Here is a 21,091-nt window from a genome sequence, read left to right on the forward strand (position 1 = left end):
AATTTGAAAGTACACGGGGCTGTGAAATCAGTAATCATATTTTATTGTTCTCAGGTTCTCAAATCATTTTATTTCTCAGACCTAGGACTTAAAGAAAAACTTCTCAAAGCAAGTGGTAAGTTGTCTTGCTCTCTAGCCTGTTGACCTCATGAAAACTGTGAATACAAAATTCAAATTGCAGAGTGTCCCAAATATTTGGATTCTGTAACTATTAAGATGCCTTCCAACCTGAAATTCTGTGATTCTACAGTGGAACCACTTGAATTTGATTTGAGAAAGGAGATATCTTTACGCCTTGTATATGATGTATTAAGTTGATGGTAAGTAGTTGTTGTTTGATAAGGGGACGTGTTGACCATGAGTGTGTCTGGAGCTATATTTGAAAAAACGAGTTTGTGCTGGGATTCCAAGTATATCTGTTCTGGAATCAGTAAGTAGTGTGACTGTAGTTATATTAATTTACATTGATTGCAGATTTATACCACAGATCGTCCTCCTAAAACATAGCCTGAGGAGGAAAAACACTTAGCTAAAATTAATAGCTTGGGAAATTGTCTGTGGTTTTTGTCACTTAAGGGGTAAAAAAGGCAAGGTGGAAAAGAAATCTCCTCTCATTCCTCCACCTCCATCACTTCTCACATCCAAACAATGACAAAGTCATGCTAATGCTTCCTAAACATTCCATAAATCTGGCTTTCCTTTTTATTCGTCACCTCTACAATTACTGTTCCAGTTCAGTCTCTTATCCACCTCTCCGCTGGACTCTGCGCTGTCTATATAAGTTCTCACTTCTTTTTTTTTGCTTATGTTACTTTCTTTGCCTAGAATATTTCGTTCTTTCTAATTACCTCATCCTGTGTCTGATTAATTCCTTTAATATTTTAAGTCTCGATTCAGGACATTCCTTTGAGACTTACTGTCAGTTCTTTTGCAAAAGACTCTATGTCCCTTAGGAAGTTTGGGGGCCCCTTTTCCGTTCAATATCATGGGTATAGCATGCTCACTGCACTCACTACATTGCATTCGACTCTTCTGGAGAAGAGGGGATCTATCTTAGTTATCTCTGTGTTCTCTGAACATAACAAAGTACTTACTCCATAATAGTTGCTCCATAAAATATTTCTTGAGGGCCTGAAGTGTGCTCTGAATTTCCACTCTACAGTATCACTAGAGTCAGCTGTTCTTCCACAAATATTTCTTATCTAAGTTGCATTATCATTCATCTCTACACTGTTATCTAGCCATATCATCTCTCTATTTTCATTACCTTTTCATAATTTTCAAGGAACATTCAGGGTGAATTTACAACTCTGGTTTACCCCTTATAATACCCGTGGATCTAGCCTGTGCCTATTTCCCTTTCCAGCCTCCTCATTCTTCACTCTTCCACATGCATCTCTGACACAGATAAAGAGAACTACTAGTGCTTTCTCATAAGAAACATGTGTTTCAAGCTTTTATGACTGCACATACAATTTCTCTTTTGCCTAAAACACCTTCCTTCCAATGCCTCCTTCCTTCATCTAAATCCTGTCCCTTTCTTGAATTATCAACTCTCTTGGGAAAGACTTCCCAGAGCCACTTCCACTCACATCACCTCCCCAAATCTTAGCTACTGCTCTCTTGTGTATTCTTATTTCACACTGTGCTTTTTCTATGAAATGCCTATTACACTTCACCAACCTTGTCAGTTTCTGTTTCTATTTCTTCTATGTAAGTATAAGCTCCTCAAGAGAAGAGACTGTGTCTGCTTGGATCTGTGTTTTTGGCACTCAGTACAGTATTTAGCATATACTATAAGCTCAATTGCAAGGACAGAATAGGAACAGAGAAAAAGAGAAGGAGAAGAAGAGAGAGGAAATGGCAGTAGGCATGCACTAATTTCCAGATATTTGAAATCATTCCAAATAGTGAATTTTTTTTAAATAAACAAGAATCTCAGTAGCTGACTGAATACTGTTCTCTCTGTTTCTGTAATACTTCATAAAATAAAAATTAGTTTTATAATCAAAATATATTTGATCGTCACAAATGAGTACAAAAATTTTGATATTCCTATCGTTAAAGCTCCTAGAAGTTCATGAAGCTAGGAAGTAAGAAAAGCAGAATGTGAATCCATCTGATTTACACAAATTGGGATTATCTGATAGCATAAATAGGACCAGCTATGTAATTTGTGGGGCCCAGTGAAAAATGAAAATGTGAGTGCTTTGTTCAAAATTATTAAGAATTTTAAGACAGCAACAGCAAAGCATTAACAAGTTTAGATACCTCTTAAGTGCAGGGCTCTGTGCAATGGCAGAGGTCATACACTAGTGCAGTGGCTTTGATATGCCTTTCCATAGTTCTAAGGTGCTCTTCTGTTGAGTGCTAAGAATGTCGCTGGCAGCACATTTGCCAAAAGCAAACATTTTCTTGTTGGATTAGGCAACATCTGCCTTGTTGGACTAAAGAGCAAACGTATTAACAGTTAAGGACCAAGCACAATGTGGGATAAATGTTTTGATTATCTCATGAAGCCTCACAATAACCCTGCACATTCACTATCCCTTCTGTCTAAGCCACCTTTCTTTCAAAATCTTCTTCACCCAGGTGAGTCCTATACCTCTCTTAAAGCATCAACTACTCTGGGAAAGACTTCTTCAAGCCCATTCTTCTGCCTGGTCTAAATCATTGCCCTCCTATATATTGCACCCTCTTCTGCTCTAGTGGGTTACTCATGTTGATTTTACTCTGTTTATGTAAGAGTAAATTGAGGCTAGGAGAGTAACATAGCTAGGAAATAAATATCATTGGCTTCTAGCTCCTTTCACGACTAACTCAGCCTTCTTTTATGCTACTCTAACCTGCTGGAGGTCACTTGTCCACTTAGTGTTCAGCATTAGGCATCCTTGCCATCTTACCTTTTATGCCCCTAGAAGAAACACACTGAAGGCTGATGGAATGATAGCTATTTTCTAGGTAGAAAGTGACACACCATCACACATATGTATCTGACTTGGGCTTTGTGATCTGGTGAAGGTATATGACCCAGTGCATCCGAGTGTAAGTAGGCATCATTCTCTCTCCAGAGTTGGGAGCAAAAAGATGAGCTTAGAACACTCCTCTATCTCATTTATCTAAGAATAATACTTACCAAGCTTTCACATGAATCTGAAAAGGAAGGCCAATATTCCACACTTTCTGGGAAGCTAGAAGACAATATTTGCATTACTTACAAGACTTGATTTGCTGAAACACTAAGTGCTCTTTTTTTCTTTACTTTTTTAAAGTGACAAATAATAATTGTACATATTTGTGGGGTTCATAAGGATGCTTTCATACGTTAATGTTATATTGCAACTGTTTCAATGGCAAAATAGGCATTTTACTATGATATAATTTTTAAAAAGCTTGACTACAATTTAAATGTAAAAAATACATATTAAGATGTAATGTATGGGTCTCTACCTTTAAAAATTAGGATTAATATAGAAAGGATCGGGTAGGGATTAGTACTTGGCATGTAACAGAAGATATGTGAAAGGCAAAACAGCTTCTTGAAATGTGTTAACTGTGGAACCATCATCACGTGAACATTTTTCATAGTTTAATTGGCTTAATTAATTGAAAATGAGGTCATTGATTTTTAGGTGTTTAAAAAGTATGGTTAAGGATGGAAATCTTATAAAATGAATTCATAAATCTTTGATAATCTTTAAACAGAATAAGGAAGTGTTGGTTTCATTAAACTTCCCATTAATCCTGTAAGCCCACATGAGGTTAAAACAATGAGACCGTTGTTCGTAACCAGATGTTAATTCTCCATAAGCGGTAGTGTGGTTTATAGTAATACAGAATCTAATATGGAATTAATTTAAAAAATCAAAACAAATCAATTATCTGAGTATATTGGGAGGAAACCTCAATGAAACGAAGGAGATTTTACGTGGGTAGTCCAGGGAATCTCACTAGTTGTTAAATAACCTGTCTCTAGAGGTTTTTCAGCACTTATCTCCATTGTGACTAGAGGAGGAGCATTTACATTTTTAACTATAAAGATATGTGTGCAGCTGAGACTGACACATCTAATAAAGGACTGCTTCGCTGCATCTGCCAAGGTCTCTTGGCAAGGGCTTTGGATCCAAATACTAAGATTTCCTAATATTTCCTGAATGGGTACTCTTTCAGAAGCATAGCAATATTATCGCCTATCCTTCCAATTCAACCACTTAGCTTCTCCTTCAGTATTAGTGTAATGGGGGTCATACTTTGAAAAATTGAACTATGCATTCTTCTTTAGCTTTCCAAGCAAATAACATTTATTATAGTTGTCCCAAGAATTTATGAAACCTAGAGAAGATTAAAGTATGTTATTGCAAATGGAATGATGTAATAGCTTCTGACATGGAAAATAAGATTTTTAAAATTTCTTGTTTCATTTCAGTGTACCAAGAACACTGGTGGATGAAGACAAAGGAAAGATGTTACTAATCCAGCCAAAAATGTGTGTCCTTATTTTTCCTTCCTTGGGCTGCTGCTCAAAGACCTAAAAAAGAGTAAATAAATGAGAGTAAATGAGGCCAGAATTGGATTTTTATGCCCGCTTCTTACTTGAAGCTCTGAGCTTTGCAAGTTACTCCTTACATGATCTTATGAGATAAATGTTATTCTTATTTTTACAACTGAGGCAAGCGGAGATGAATAATTGATTCAAGATTACACAGATGGCACAGAACCTGGATTTGAACCCAGGACAGTTTGATTAACCACTCTTAATCACAATACCATATTGCTTCTCTGTGCTGCAGTGGGGTACACAGAGTTGCTAAAATTTTTAAAACTTAATTAAAATTATAAAAAAATGGAAGTCCATAAATTTTCACACTTTTATATTTATGAAATAAGTGAATTTCTGATCATATTTTTTTTTTTAGCTGGTATGATACCAGGGTATAGCATTTGCTATTCTGGTTTAGTAATGTATTATAAAATCTATTGTGTGTAGTAGAATCAAAAATTTTAAAATGTAACTTGGACTTCTGTGTATCATGCTAAAAAACGATTTGAAACATACTTTTGCTCAGTTGCATCTAAGCTAAAAGTATTTTTTTCTTATGTGACTCTCTTGAATAGTTTTGTAATTATTGATGATTGTTAATGATGATAACATTTCTGGTCTTGATTTATCAAGTACCATAAACATTCACAATAGATTTGTAATTTCCTCAGAGTTTCAGAAATTAAATTAATTGCCACTATAAAAATGATTTTTGAAGCTCTTCTAGGTAGGGTACTTTGTTTATATTCTAGCCATTTCCTGAGGAATGGTGTAAATATTTCATAAATGTTTTGGGAACCAGACTTTTTACACCAAGTCTCACTATCCAACACATAAATTATCTCTTTCGTCTAGATATTATTTTTTACTTTTAGGTACTTAGCTCTTTATTTACATGTTTTAAAGTATATTATTTCACAGTAGTTTATTTGAACTAAATGAGATATTTCTGACATCAACTTTTAAAACTTGATGTTTTCTCTTGGATTTTTTTTTTTTGTAGACTTGGTGTCTCTAGTTCAAGGCTTGCTTTTGCTTGTAAACCTATAATGTTACAATTAAATGATGTAGCAGTTCAAGTAATGTTAACTACCCTGGATTAAAATGCTCTCAGGCAATTAAACGGCAGTTGTAAATCATTGGAATTTGGAAAAATAATCAGTGTCATATGATAGTTGCATGATACACGATGGATCTGATTTTTAATACATGCCATCTTGATTAGAAAATGAAGATGGGCCTTCTATAAAATGTCATGCATAAGACAGAATTAAGTAGAGGAAGGAAAAAAAGAACAGAGAATATGTGAATTTTTATTTTCCAGAATAGTTAGGGGAGGCAAAATTTAACTCAGAAAAGTGATAAAACTGCAACAATTCCATTAAATCAGTTATGATCACTGTGAAACACAAGTCACAGTTTTCGTTTTACTGCGGTTAAATGAAATAAACATTGTATTTGATAAAAGCAAGTAAAAGTCATACACAACTTGAAATGACTCAATTAAATACTCCAGCATTGCCTTCCCCGTGCTTAGCTGGTATTGGTGGGGCTTCCTCTTACCTTTTTAGCTGTGTATCTCTCCATATAGATATTTTTATTATCACCAGTCGTTTGCTATTTTGTTCAAGATTGATTTGGTTTATTTCTATATATCTGTGATTATATACAAAGAAGGTCATAACAAACATTGGTGTTTTTATTTTTCAGGAAAATCTCCAAGAGTTGGTGAATCATGCTATTGCCAATAATGGTCATGTGACATAGCTGAACATTTCATCATCTTCAGTAAATAATCAAGATGGTAAGAATTATACCGGATATACCATAGATTGTTAAATTTGTGAAAGTAAGTTGTAGGCTATGTTAGTTAGAATTAGGTTTGCCTGCTACTGACAGAAAACTCCAAATAACAATGTCTTAAACAATATGGATGTCTTCTTCTTCAAATAGAATCTAATGTCACCTGTGCAGAGATGACATGCTGGGTCTGTGATCACCAGGGATCCAAATGCCTTCTATCTTGATTGCTGGGCCACAATCACCAAGTGGCTTCCACCTCACAGTCTGCTGTGTCTGATTAAACTCCAGCATCTTATTGATGTTCTAGCCGGCAGAAACGAAAAAGAACCCAACAAGGGCAAGGTTGAATTACAAAGGAAGGAGAAAATATCCATTGGAGGACTACTATCAACCTCTGCCACAATTTCTACATTTTCTCAACGTATGAAAAGTTGGTGGGTGCAGCGCACCAGCATGGCACATGTATACATATGTGACTTACCTGCACATTGCGCACATGTACCATAAAACCTAAAGTATAATAATAATAATAATAATAATAATAATAAAAGAAAAAAAAGAAATTTTAAAGTATACTACTAAATTTTAAAAATTATTCATATTCATATTTTCAATGGTAAAACTATCAAGCATTCTGTTGTTTGTGCCAATTGTTTTACCAAAAATTTTAGATATAAGAAGAGACATTTATAACACAAGGTGTTTCTAATTGGAAAGTAAGCCCTGGAAAAATTTAGGAAACAAGAGAGATGTGAAATGTGCTTTATGTTATTGTGATTTTGAAATCTATTTTTTGGAAAAACTATGCTTATAAATAATTGAAACTTTAAGAGAGGTTGAAGACAGTGGAGCACAATGAAATTTTGTGGTTAGAAGGTTGCATTTCTAAAAAAAAAAAATGTTTACTATTGAGAGGACATGACAGTGCTATGAGGGCAGGAATTTTCGTTCATTTTATTCACTTATATTTTTTGCAGCCAGAGTAGTGTGTCGAACAGAGTAGGGGCTAGATAAATGTTGAATTAATGATTGATCAATTGGTGGGTTAAATTAGAGTAAAAGATGAAGAAACATTTCTTTTTATTTGTTTATTTATTTATTTTTATTATACTTTAAGTTTTAGGGTACATGTGCACAACGTGCAGGTTAGTTGCATATGTATACAGGTGCCACGTTGGGTGAAGAAACATTTCAACAGATGAATTGCAAGTAGATTTTTACAAAAGAGCATACATTTAATACTAAATTTGAAAATTCACCAAACATAGTAATAACATTAGTTTTTCCTTAGCTTATTCAATAATATGAGAAAACCATGTAGCAAAAACAACTTGAGTACATATAAAACCCACTGAAGATGTCAAAATGTATCCAAATTTAAAAGAGCCTCTTAAATTTTATCAAGCTAGGAGAGAAGTCTGGGACTAAGCAAGAATTTATTTGTAGCAAGTGACAAAATAAAAATAAATTATGTGGCCTAGATTGCAACAGTCATAAAATTGTGGGAATTTTAATGAAGTTCTTTCTGAATTTAAAGAAAACCACAGAGGTTTCCTTATCATTATGCATGCCTTTTGCATTTATGAGTGATAATGTTTCATGAGTAAGTAAAAAAGTTGTAAAAACCCTAAATACTGTATGTCTTTATATGCTATCACTCAGAAATATGCAAAAAGATAAACACTTCCTCACAATATGTAAGCAGAACAAAGGCATTAGAAATAAGCTATGCAAGTTGTAAAACATGGGTTGACATGTACTTAGTCTTATTTTATTGGTGTAATTGAGACACATCTGGAGATTACTGAGTCTTGAAATATGCAGATGAATGATGAATTAAGTGTTTGGCTGACAGATTTCAAATTTGAAATTATAATTTCTTTAAAATGCTTTTTTAAAAAAAGTCTTCTGTTGTGATTAGAATTCTTTTTCAAGGATAGAAATGTAAATATATTATGGATCCTTTTCCTTGGCCTTCAACAGAGAGCCATGATTTCATTTTTTTGTCAAAGAGAGACAATAAATATTTTAAATATATTTGGGAAAGAGAGAAACTATATGTCACAAACCAATCTCTATCTAAATCTTTCAAAGTACACATGCCCTGTCTTTAAAACAGGCCATTCATAATGAATTTTTCTTACTTCAAGGAATGAACTCATATCAAGTAACGTGTAGATGTTCATTGAGAGCAGGGTTCAGTCTGTTTATTCACTGTATTCTCTGTACCTGGAACAGGTTCCTGGCACATAACAGATGTGATTGAGTGAATAAATTAATAAAGAATGAACAGCTAATCATATGCATATGTAATCCCAGAATTCCAATTTTACTAAAATTCTGCAAATTATGACCTCATCTATTATGTCGACATAATTAAGTTTTTCATTTTATGTATTTAAGGTGGCATTCATCATAACACTCAGAGCTGGCATTTAATGTTTTGAGTTGGCATTTAATGTTTGAGTTGGCCAGTCGTTACAGCAAGAACAAATGATTCACTTCCATTCTACTTTATCCTTAAGAGTACTTTAAGAATACTATAGAGAAAAATAAAATTAGTGCCTGCCATTAATGGATATTGGGAAATAACTGGTAACTAAACTGATGAACTCAGAAGGGCTCAGTAGCTCTGAGGTGAGACTTGCCACATGGTGGATGCTTCATTAATCATACCTCTAATAACTTATTGTTGCAATTTCATATATTCCCATAATTCACATTTCTGATTTTAGCTGGTCACTTCTAATGTATATTGCTTTGGTTATAAGTTGATGCTATAATAACACTGTTGCTGAGAATGACATTAGAATGACATTAGCATGATTTTATTAAAACCTTCCAGTATTATTAAATTAATAATCTATTTGAAAGATATTAGCCAGAAATTTCTCATAAAGCTTTTGTTTTGTTTAAAGTCCTTGCTTAGAGTAACCACTATTACCAGTTCCAAGCAATCACCACTATCTCATGGACAAACTCGAATTTTAAGTATTACGGTTCAGCCCATTAGGCATCTTGGGGATGAGAATATAATCATTTTAAATTGGTTGGAGAATTAAAGTTACAGAATAAGACTGATGGCCAGTTTCTGGAAAGTAGCATACCAGGATACCTAAAGGAAACCTAATGAAATTGTGGTGCAGCCCTCGGCTGAAATTATTCTCCTGTCATTATCAATGGATGCTGTGCCAATTTCCCTCACTTCTAGTCATTTATAAAGTCTCTGTTAATTTTATAGTATTGCACTTCCACTCTTCACTCAAGATTTATGTTCTTCTTGTTCCTTTCTCTCTGGCAGCTTTTACTTTTATCCTTCACTTTTGGCACTTCTGTTTTTTTAGTAGTCAGTATCTTTTGGTACTCAGTTTCTGGCTCCCTTTACATGTGTTTTGGGTTTAGGGTGTTCCTTTCTTCTTCTGAACTCCTTCTCCTCCTAGGATAGTGTGGGTCTCACCCTGAAAAGGAGAGGCTATGTATCCTTCCCATCTCATAACATTTTTCAAATATACATCTTCTCAAGTCACACTCCTATACACAATCCTTTCTACCTCCTCAGGATGAAGCTGAAATTCCTTAATATTTTCTTTCTTTCTTTCTTTCTTTCACTCTCTCTCTCTCTCTCTCTCTTTCTTTTTGAGATGGAGTGTCGCTCTGTTGCCTGTTGCCAGGCTGGAGTGCAGTGGTGTCATCTTGGCTCACTGCAATCTCTGCCTCCCGGGTTCAAGCAGTTCTCCTGCTTCAGCCTCCCTAGTAGCTGGGACTATAGGTGCACACCACCACGCACAGCTAATTTTTGTATTTTTAGTAGAGACAGGGTTTCACCATGTGGGCCAGGATGGTCTCTATCTCTTGACCTCGTGATCTGCCAGCCTTGGCCACCCAAAGTGCTGGGATTACAGGTGTGAGCCACCGCGCCCGGCCTAATATTTTCTATAAAGCTTTTATGATAGGTCAAAGCTCACCTCTCTCAGACTATGTCTCATCATTTAATATCTAACGATGTTGAAATATCTTTAGTTCTCCAAACATACTCACTTTTCTCTCCTTTCACATTCTTCTCCTTGTGCTGAGAACACTCTCCTTCCTGATGGATAATGCTATTTACCCTCAGGACTTAGTTTATGTAACTTGTCCCTCAGCAAACCATCACTGCTGCATTATGGCTGGTAGGGGGTCCAGCTACCTTCTCTCTGTTGCCTGTACTTATTACTGTCAGGGAGCTTATCCCTTATATTTTAATCATCTAGTTACATAAAGGAAGTAAATAAATAATAAATCCTTGCTGAATTTAAATTTCTTGAGCACAAGACCTGTGAATCTTGCCTATTTTATGTATAGAAAAATGCTGAGCACAAATTAAGCAGCCAATATTTTTTTCATAAATAAATGAAAAGGTAGGTATTTTGATTTATCTAGAATTGTATTCCCAAAACTCCAAATTATTAATATTTTCTTTCTGATTTCCTTAGATTTCTATGGATTGTTTTCCAAATTCTTGGATTTCAATTTATGAAATAAAAGACAAATAATTCATTTTAAACGATTTTAAATCATAATTAAAAACAAAATTGCCTTGACTATCTCCTGAAAATGTTGGAATAGGGGTCACTCATCATCATTAGTTCCTGAATAGTTTATAATTGTAGATTGATATTTTTGTTCCAATATTTAAGAAATGTTTCAAATTGTCAACTGACTTGGGTCTTTCTTCAGCATTTCATCTGTAAATATCTAGTTTTACTAGAGAAAGAATATAGGTAGTACATTTTTAACACTTTGGAATTTATCTAGTTTTTTTTGCAGATCAATATTATATTATATAATAAATAAAACATATCATACATAAAATATAATATATAACATACTATATGTTTTATATATTATTTTATATATAATACATATTTTATAAACTATATATAAAACTATATTTTTATATATATAGACCTTATTATTATATATATAGTTTTTTAAGGACTATGTGCACGGTTAACTCGTTTAAATGCTTACAAAATTTGATATATATAAAATTCTGAATTTCATTATTCTAATTTTTAATATATATTCTGTATAATTGTTTAAAGGACAGAAAATATGGATAAAATTGAATAATTCTATGTCAAATTATTGCTAAATACCAAGAATTTTGCTTTATGAATTTTGATATATTTTATGAGTTTTACCTCATATTATCTTAATGACCCTTTTTTTACTCATGTGAAAAAAGCTACTTTCAGTTCTACTGTCTTCAAATAATATGGCTATTGTTACATTTTTCTTGATTTTCCCTAATACATTGTGGCCAACTGCTTTCTGTTTACCTTTTCATGCTATTTAGTTTTAATTATATCTCTTTAAGCTGAGATTACTTGAGTTAGACTGCTGTGAAATGTCTCCTTCAACTCCCCTCCAGCTGAGTAAGAGGGGATTCAGGGTAAGAGGTTGCTTTGTGAGCCTGCGGTCATGGAGCAGAAATTGCTGCTAGAAAAGCCTAAAGGCACAGGCTGCCCTGACCAGCCCTTCTGCAGTTGTCCAGGGAGGAGGCTGGTTGCCTCAGGAACAGCCTGTGTTGCCAGAGGTCTTCGGAAGGAAGGCTCCTGAAGGCCAAATGGAAGAGAGAAACACACCTGAAGTCACCTTGGAGTGGTGATTGTCTCCTTGGAGAGTGTAATGGACCTCAAAAAATCAGAGTGAAGTCGTAAGTGGCCAGGCAGAAGAGACCTCAGCTGTATTTAAAGAGCAACAGTGGGAGAGGAGATTCCATTGCCAGTGACAGGGTTCCATAGGAAGTAAAAAATGCTCCAAGAATCAGGAGAAACCAAATCCAGACCATATTGGTGCATGTCAAGTGAGAACTTTCTTGGACCTTACTGCTTTTTAATATGCCTCCCACAGATCTAGATGATCTGAAACCAGTTGTTGAGAGAGGGAGGTGGGGTGAACGTTTTAGGCAGTGAAAAAAACACCTAAAACTTAAAAAAAAAAAAACAAAAAAACCCAAAAACGTTGCCCTTTCCACTCTGCAGTCTAGCAACCTATTCCTTAGCCTAAGCCAGGAGACGATAAACTTTAAATGAAGTTTGGAGCTTTAACTATTACTTGAGAATATTTTGAATACCGAAATCAAGCTTTTTGCAACTAAAAGTGACTAGAGGACTTTATATTTTCTGAGTGATCAGAAGAGACATGGCATCTACTTAGGTTTTGTTAAAATGATCCAAAGAGCCTCAGAAAACAGATTTGCATGGGCACCGAGGGAAAATAATAGTTTTCTGTTCTATCTTTTGGGGAATAATTACAGCTATTGGTGACATTATGAGTTGTCCCTCTGTGTATTTTTCTGAATCCCTGGCTTTCAAACTTTAGTACATATCAGAACACCAGAACTCAGAAAGAACAGAGAGGGGCAGGCTTATTGAAGAGGATAGACCTGAGCCTCTGAGGGCTCTACCAGGTTCCCAGGCGATTCTGATTTCAGCTAAAATTTGAGGACCACTGTCTTGGCTATCTTAGTGGTAAAGTGGATGAAGCTGTGTCGTGAAATGCTTGCCAAATGCAGATTAAATTAGAATACGTTATGGCAGAGGTCTTTAATTCTATTCATTTGCATGTTTCTCATATTGCTGATTCTTCCTGTTTATGTTTCAACAATCGTATTCCTGTTTCTCATTTCTTTACATCCTGAAAAACTACTGCCCTTCTTACCATTCCAAATTCATTCTACTTTATTTTATATCTAGTTACTGCAATTAGGACACCTCGTATTTCATTATAATCCCGTGTGTCATCAGGCAGTACAATGAAAGCCACAGAAAGATTACTAGCCTTGATACTGTGATGTCTTATTATTATTTTTTTTTAATTTCGAGATGAGATCTCACTATGTTGCCCAGGCTGGACCCAAAGTCTTGGGTTCAAGTGATCCTCCAGCCTCACCTTCCTGAGTAGCCAGGACTACAGGCATTTCTTTTTTTATATATTAAAATAACCCACTTTATTGAGGTACAATTGACATACAAAAAGCTACATATATTTAATGTATACAACATCATACATTTGGATATAAGTAGACACTGCAATCTGCCATAAAGGTATCTATTAACTCCAAAATTCCCTCACACTCTCTTCACTTATTACTAGTACCATTATTGTGATGAGAACACTTAAGAACTACTTTATAGTTTTAGTAAAATTTTAAGTATGTAAGACAGTATTGTTAACTATAGATGCTTTACAGTAGATCTCTTACAGAGGTTCTCTGTATTTCCTGAATTTGACTGTTGGCCTCTCTAGTGAGGTTGAGGAAATGCTCATGACAATATCCCGTAATATGTTTTCCAAGTTTTTCACTTTTTCCCTGTCCCTTTCAGGGATGCCAATAATTTGTATATTTGGCCTCCTTACACAATTCCATATTTCTCAGAGGTTTTGTTCATTGCTTTTTATTCTTTTTTTTATTTTTGTCTGTCTTATTTCAGAGAGCCAGTCTTCAAGTTCTGACATTTTTTGGTCTATTCTGCATTAATACTTGTGATTTCATTGTGAAATTTTTGTACTGTATTTTTCAGCTCTGTTAGATCAGTTAGGTCCCTTTTTTATACTGGCTATTTGTTTGTCAGCTCCTATTTTGTCTTATTTTGATTGTTAGTTTCCTTGGACTGGGTTTTGCTATTTTCCTGAATCTCAATGATCTTTATTCCTATCCATAGTCTGAATTCTATTTCTGTCATTTCAGCCAACTCAGGCTGGTTAAGAACCCTTTTTGGAGAATTACCGTAGTTGTTTGGAGGACACAAGACACTCTGGCCATTTGAGTTGCCAGAATTCTGTGCTGTTTTTTTTCTCATCTCTGCATGTTGGTATTCCTTTAACTGCTGGGCTGTTTCTAATGGAGGTAATCAGGCAGGGGCAAGGCAGTTTTACTGGAGTCCCAGGTCAGGCAGCCCTGCCTAGTGAGGAGAAGTGTGGACTAGGACCTGCATAGAGAACAGTCTGGCCACTTTTCTGTGAGGTGGGTGCTCTGTGCTGGGGATCCAGACCAGCCCCTGGGCTTCATGGACTCCCCAGAGCCTGGAGGCAGCAAGGGTGTGGGCTACAAGACAGCAAAGATGGCAACCTGCCCCTCTCACTGGGAGCTCTGTCCCAGGGAGTTGTAGAGCTCCTACTGGCTCAATAGTCCCAGCAGGGGGTGGCTAGAGACCCAATCCTGGAAGACCTGCCCAGTAAGAAGATATAAAATTTGGGACCCAAATAACAACCAGCCTGGCCACTTTTCCCTAGGGCTGCTGCAGTATGCTGAGGGTTCACTTCAGTCCCCAGTGACCTTGGGTTTTCCTGTGCTTGAAGGTGTCAATAGCAAAGGCTGCAAAACAGCAAAGATGGTAGCCTGCTGTTTTCTCTGGGACCTCCATCCTAGGGAGGTACGAACCTATTTGCTTGCCTGAACACATCTATGGAGGTGGTTGTCATCCTCGGTTTGGAGATTCTGCCCAGTAAAGAGAAACAGGATCAAGGACTTGCACGAAAAACCAGTCTGGCTGCTTCTCTGTAGAACTGCTGCACTGTGCTCGGGAGCGCTTCATTCCCTAGTTTCCTCAGACTCCCTAGAACCTGAAGGCAACAATGGCTAAGGCTGTTAGACAGCAAAGATGGCGGTCCATCCCCCCAGCTGGGGCCTCCGTCTCAGAGAGACTCAGAACCACTGCCAGCTGGAAAACACCAGCAAGAAGTGCTGGTGACCCGTCAGGAGGTCCCACTGAGTGGGGGTCATGGACCTGCATAAAAAACAGTCTGGCCACTTTTTCATAGGGCACCTACACTGAAGGCAACAATGGCTAAAACTGAGAAACAGCTAAGATGGCAGCCCACCGCTTTCTCTGGGAGCTCCCTCAGAGAGGTGCAATGCTGCTACCAGTGGCTTACTGGAGTTCCAAGTCAATGGGTCCTGTGAAGTGTCACGGAAGTGGGGCCTGCAGATCATCACTGCTCAGCCTTCTGGAATCAGCTGCTTTCCAAGGGGTATGTATGAGGGCCTAGCCTCCCACTTTGCCAGAGTTGCAGCCACTTTTGCTGGGAAGCCTGGGTATCTAAAGCTCCCAGGGATTCACGTGTGCTTGAGTGGCTGATGTAAAGACTCCATGTAGCTCTGTGCATCAGATTGCAAGCCCTTGTGGAGTGCTTTCCTGAGGGGATCTCCTGACACAGGGGTGCAAAGATCCATGGGAGAAGCACGGGTGTCCGGGGTTGCTCACTCACTCACCACTTCCCTGGGCTGGGGAGCCTCCTCTCGCTTGGTGATTGTACTGCCTTGCGTTTCTCCATTCTTCATCGCTTGAATTGTTTTCTTGATGAATCCCAATGCATCCACCTGGATGTTTCAGTTGAAGGCACTGTATTCACTTGCTCCTTCTATTTCTCTCCATGACAGCAGCACACACTAGCTGCTTTTAATTGGCCACCTTCCTCAGTTTTTACATTTTCAATCCTTATTCAATTCAGGGTTTTTTTAAAAATTATGACATGATGTGCAAGTCAAATTTATCTTTTCTCATAACTGATAACTTTTTTTTACTCCATTTATTAAAGAGTCCCTTCTTTTCTCATCTCTGCATATACCAAATTTCCATACTTGAATATTTCTGTTTCTGGGCTTCTATACTCCATTCCATTGGTCAACTTGACAATCACCAGGCCACCCACTCTGTTAATTATCATAGTTTCATTCCACACCCCAATTGTTAAAATTTTTAAAATAATTTTTTAGATTAAAGAGATACTTCATAATATGATCCATAGATTAAGTATATTTTGAATGTGGTATTATCCATCTTAATTATTTTCCTTTCAAAATACATGTTTCAAAAGTAGTGAAATTAATTCTGAAATCAAATATTTATTGAATATTCTAAAATGGAAGAAATTAAAATATTTTCTTAGTATTGGTACCTTTGGGATTTTGTTTATAGAGTGATTGATTTTTAAATTAAAAAACCCACAAGTTTTAAATTCTAAGTTAATAGCCTCTAAGGCTACTGCTCGCTGCCTATTTCTCCAACTGTAAAATGGTCTGATGCAGTATGTACCTCAAAGTGAGTATTTGGTAATAAAAAATGACAGATTTAATATCTTTCAATTAAATGGTATTCACTTATTTAGCATTTACATATGCTTGAGATTTTAATGTATTTTAGATATTCAAGTTTCAGCACATTAAAAAATTTAGCTTTTTTAGGGTTACATTCAATGTAGTTTCTGATAAATTCATTTGCCTGGAGAGTATCCTCATAAAGAGAGGAAAATTACTGTAATCTGATGACTGTACTTTTACATATCCAGCATCACTTGAGGGGAGCCCAAATATGCTTGAGGATGGGAGTAGAGTATGGCTTCATGTCATTAGTGTAAAACCTTCCTCTAGCCTACCCTAGAGACTACGACAGCCTAAAAATTACAAAAAAATTGCTTTTGGACTTAATCAGCACTAACTCTGAGCTAAAAACTAATTGTTTGGAACCTTGAACACTATTGAATCCACTTTTTTGAGTGACAGTTTTTGAGAGGTCAGATGATAACTATAATTTTGATATAAAAATCACACCCTGAATCCATCCCGTTTTTTTTTTTTTTTCTCAGTTTCTCAGTGTAAAGCTGAGATAGATATATCAACAATCAGCTAAATTCTCAGTCGGCATTTTGACAATACGATAAAAGTCACCTGGTAGAAATAGCCAAATGGAAACTCCTGGAACTTCCATCCTGACCAAAAGAGTACCACCATTGCAATTCCTGTTGACAAAATGAATTCCACTCTCTCTTTGCCTGTTTTACTCAATCCAAGTTCAGAGTCTCAGATGGAAGCATTTGCTTGGAGAAGCCCAGATTTTGTGCCAACGCTCTTGGTGCTGGTGGTGGGAGACAGAGAGACAAGTAGGTTTTGGCTCTTTTCAGGTTCTGTAGAAGGAGATTGTTCAACAGAACACATACCCTTGGGAATTCTCTAGAAATATAAGGTAGGTCAGATTCTAGGCAGCCAAAATCCTACGAGTGTAACTGCCCAAGATCACAGAGCTAAGTGAAAGAGCTGAATTCATTAACTCCAAATCTTTCTGCTCCACAACACTGTCACCTTTATTAACTAAAAGACCAATAGTAGATATTGTATATGATTAGGTAAATAACGATAACACTTTGGATTTATATCTCAAAAAATAACACATTTTGAACTACGTTAACACTTCTATAAACTAAAAAACTCAGTAGTTTAAAAAAACCTTATTGCCTTATTTAACAGATACCCAAACTGAGTTAAAGATAAATTAAGTGACTTCCGCATGGTCAAACTGTGGTAGATTTAGCATTATTTGTTTTTCCTAACTCTGTTTCAACACCTTAGTATCCATTACCTGCCTTCTGAAAATAAAAGGATATGCCCACGAACTAAACACATGGAAGGTGAATGATATATTTTCTTCCCAGAAACTGTTTGTATGATGTAGGGATTAGTAACAGGAAAACTAAAATTTAGGAGACATAGAAAATAACAGATTTAGTCAGACTGGGCTATGAGAAGATTAGAGCTGAATTTACTTACCATAGCTTTAAATAATACAAGGTCCGGCTTAGTACATGTCCCTCTCTTAAATGGAAAGGTACTTTTAAAACTTCTTGGCCTATTTCCACTTCAATAATCCAACACCATCTGTGAAAACAAAACTAGTATTATAGGTCTCCACTAAATGGATTATATGTTTCTTAGCTGACACCTGTTCAGAGCACTTAGGTATTAGGTGACTCAGAGATCGAAAACATATCCATATCTATTGATTGAGCCTAGATAGAAAATTTAAATGTCAGGAAACAGTGGCAGTTTTACAGCAAAAATATAATGAAAACATATTATATATTTAAAGCTCCTTGAATTTGAGATTATCAAAGAGAAAAGGAGATGGATTTGTATAGAACAATACGATTTATGAAATGCTTTCACAGTACAACTGCATGGTGAAGCACTGGATACTATTAGGATCATGTAGTTATGTTGTCATATATCATAAAGCTAACAAGTCATGGCATTAGGGTGGATCCGTGGCTTTGCTGAATTGCACAACTTGAGGACTTTCTACAATATTGGGCATATGTGGCCTGCCTGGCTCAATGTGGTGGCCCTGGCTTGAGCACTAGAACTTAAGTGTTATCACGCAGCCCAGGGGTGTATTTTTTGTCTTAATTTGGGCTATCCTTGGCCCAGAAAAGAATCCAGAATGAAAACAAGCAGAGACTTGAGTTTTATTATAATTTGACTTATATGATAGAAATACACCAAAGTTTTAAAAACATTTAGTAATTCAAGAAACGACAGCAAAAATTATATAGGAAGGAATACTAGTTGCAAGAAAATGTAGCCCATACTCTAGTAATGCTTTGAAATTCAAAGAAACCAGAATTATCCTGGACTCTGATATAAAGGAGAATGAATGTTTTTTCCAAACTTGGATTTTATTGGATGCATGGACTGGCATACTTTCTAGATGGTCCAAGACCTAGGAGCCAACACTGCATCTCATGAAAAGGCAACATGTTTATGATAAAATGCAGCCTGAACTAAGAAATAGTGTAACTTATCATGTTTCTTAAATATTTAGGGAGCAATAGCATAAATATTTCAGTGAATATGGCTATAGAAAAATGCATGAAGAGGCCAGGTGTGGTGGCTGACGCCTGTAATCCCAGGACTTTGGGAGGCCGAGGCAGGCGGATCACTAGGTCAGGAGATCGAGACCATCCTGGGTAACATGGTGAAACCCCGTCTCTACTAAAAATACAAAAAAATTAGCCGAGCGTGGTGGTGGGCACCTGTAGTCCCAGCTACTCAGGAGGCTGAGGCAGGAGAATGGCTTGAACCTGGGAGGCAGAGCTTGCAGTGAGTGGAGTTCACGCCACTGCATTCCAGCCTGGGCAACAGAGCAAGACTCCATCTCAAAAAAAAAAAAAAAAAACCCAAAAAGTACATAGAAAACTCTATCATAAAGTGACTTTTTCTTTGTGGAAAATAAAACAGGACAATAATTTTTAAGACTGTTAATATATACACCATTGAATTTGCTTCCCAAGGAAATCAAAAGGCATAGAAAGGCATGTTAGTGAAATAAAATACGTTAGAAGAAAGTAAATAAAGAATAAATATGTTAGAATAAAGCATAGAACAAGGCCTAATGCAATGTGCTGCAGGGAAGAATAAAAAGTGTGTTGAAAGAAAAAAACAGAAGAAATATAAGAAATTTGGCAAGTAAAAGACAAAAGAGATTATTGAGAATGACCTTCTAAGTCCTCATAGAGAGATTAAGAATGTTCTGTGAAGACGGGAACCCATGGGGGCAATTGGACTGGGTTGGTTTCAAGTTGAGGCGTTGAAGAAAAAGAGGAACAATGATTGTGAGATTATAGAGCTAAGAGAGGTTTGAAATATGAGTTATGTTCTGCTGACACCTCTCCTTGAAGCTGATGTGATGCTGTCATAGGCGTCACATGGAAGGGGCTCTCTGGTCCCTATTCATAAATCACAGAATACATCTTTAATAATATCCCCCAGAACATTGAATTAATACCTAGTACCGTGTCCCACTCTATGTCCTGGTCTTAAACTTCATTACTTACTTCCCTATTTTTAAATCAGCTTCATACTCTGGACTTAATAGTTACAGTAAAGCTTTGGCTTTGACCGTGCTCTGCTCTCCACGTTTGATCCAGTCCTTGGCACCCTCATATCATGACACACACCCAGCTGCTTGTGGCTAGCCTGAACCTACTTTGTTTTTGTCCTCTGAACAAGACTTACAAAAATAAGTTCTACCTATTGTGAAGCTAAATAAATGAGGCAATATAGACGTTAGGTAGCTTACCAAAGCTACTCACCTTTGGGCCATTTCTACTTTCTCTAATTTTTTTTTTTTTAAGGCTGAGGAGTGCAGAAGTGTCTCCTCTTAAACATGTTCCCCATCAGCACATTCAGCTGGTGAGCAGACTGTCCTGGTCCAATTACATCATTACAGTTATTTTCTCACCACAAATTCTCTCATTTTCTTTTCTTTTTTTTTTTTTTTTTTGAGATGGAGTCTCACTCTGTTGCCCAGGCTGGAGTGCAGTGGCGTGATCTCGGCTCACTGCAACCTCCACCTCCTGGGTTCACGCCATTCTCCTGCCTCAGCCTTCCTTGTAGCTGGGACTACAAGCGCCCGCCACCATGCCCAGCTAATTTGTGTGTGTGTGTGTGTGTGTGTGTGTGTATTGTGTATTTTTAGTAGAGACAGGGTTTCACCATGTTAGCCAGGATGGTCTCGATCTCCTGACCTCAAGTGATCTACCCACCTTGGCCTCCCAAAGTGCAGGGATTACAGATGTGAGCCACCACGCCCAGCCTCATTTTAATTCTAATATTGTCTTAACATACCTTGCAGATACATAAGTTCAAAATCTGGTCCTCCTAGCAAAAATTCATTTTTTTTTATTATTTGCAATTCCCAAATAATAATGTTAGCCTTTTTTTTTTTTTTTTTTTTTTTTTTTTTTGCATACAAGTGCTACTGGGTGAAATGTATGCTCATGCCTCCTCTTTTCTTAGGTACTACTTGCTGTTATTTATACCACTGAAAGATTTAAAGGCATTCTGACTTACTGAAGAGAACAAGTTTAGGATGTGTGAAATATGTTGCATGTTTTAAAAGCCAGAATAATGCTGGAATGAATAAACAT

At 36.5% G+C, this 21,091-nt stretch overlaps 2 long non-coding RNA genes across 3 annotated transcripts in view; one reads left to right on the forward strand and one right to left on the reverse strand.

Moving 5' to 3' along the window:
• LOC112135734 (uncharacterized) overlaps window positions 1-21,091 on the reverse strand; it is a 43,157-nt gene that overhangs the window by 316 nt on the left and 21,750 nt on the right. Inside the window, exons 3-7 of one of the 2 annotated variants that reach the window (XR_008511856.1) lie at window positions 17,934-18,041; window positions 17,058-17,244; window positions 6,507-6,646; window positions 4,432-4,528; window positions 3,137-3,191 (exon numbers count right to left, since the gene is read on the reverse strand). This is a non-coding gene — a long non-coding RNA (uncharacterized LOC112135734). Of the gene's footprint in view, window positions 1-3,136; window positions 3,192-4,280; window positions 4,529-6,506; window positions 6,647-17,057; window positions 17,245-17,933; window positions 18,042-21,091 lie in introns of those variants that run through there. The other variant, XR_008511855.1, reaches the window with a different exon arrangement.
• Window positions 53-4,487, forward strand: LOC129049074 (uncharacterized). Its single transcript, XR_008511857.2, has 2 exons — window positions 53-115; window positions 4,427-4,487. It is a non-coding gene; the product is annotated as an uncharacterized LOC129049074 (long non-coding RNA).

Source organism: Pongo abelii, chromosome 10 (assembly GCF_028885655.2).
Source record: "Pongo abelii isolate AG06213 chromosome 10, NHGRI_mPonAbe1-v2.0_pri, whole genome shotgun sequence".
NCBI lineage: Eukaryota > Metazoa > Chordata > Mammalia > Primates > Hominidae > Pongo > Pongo abelii.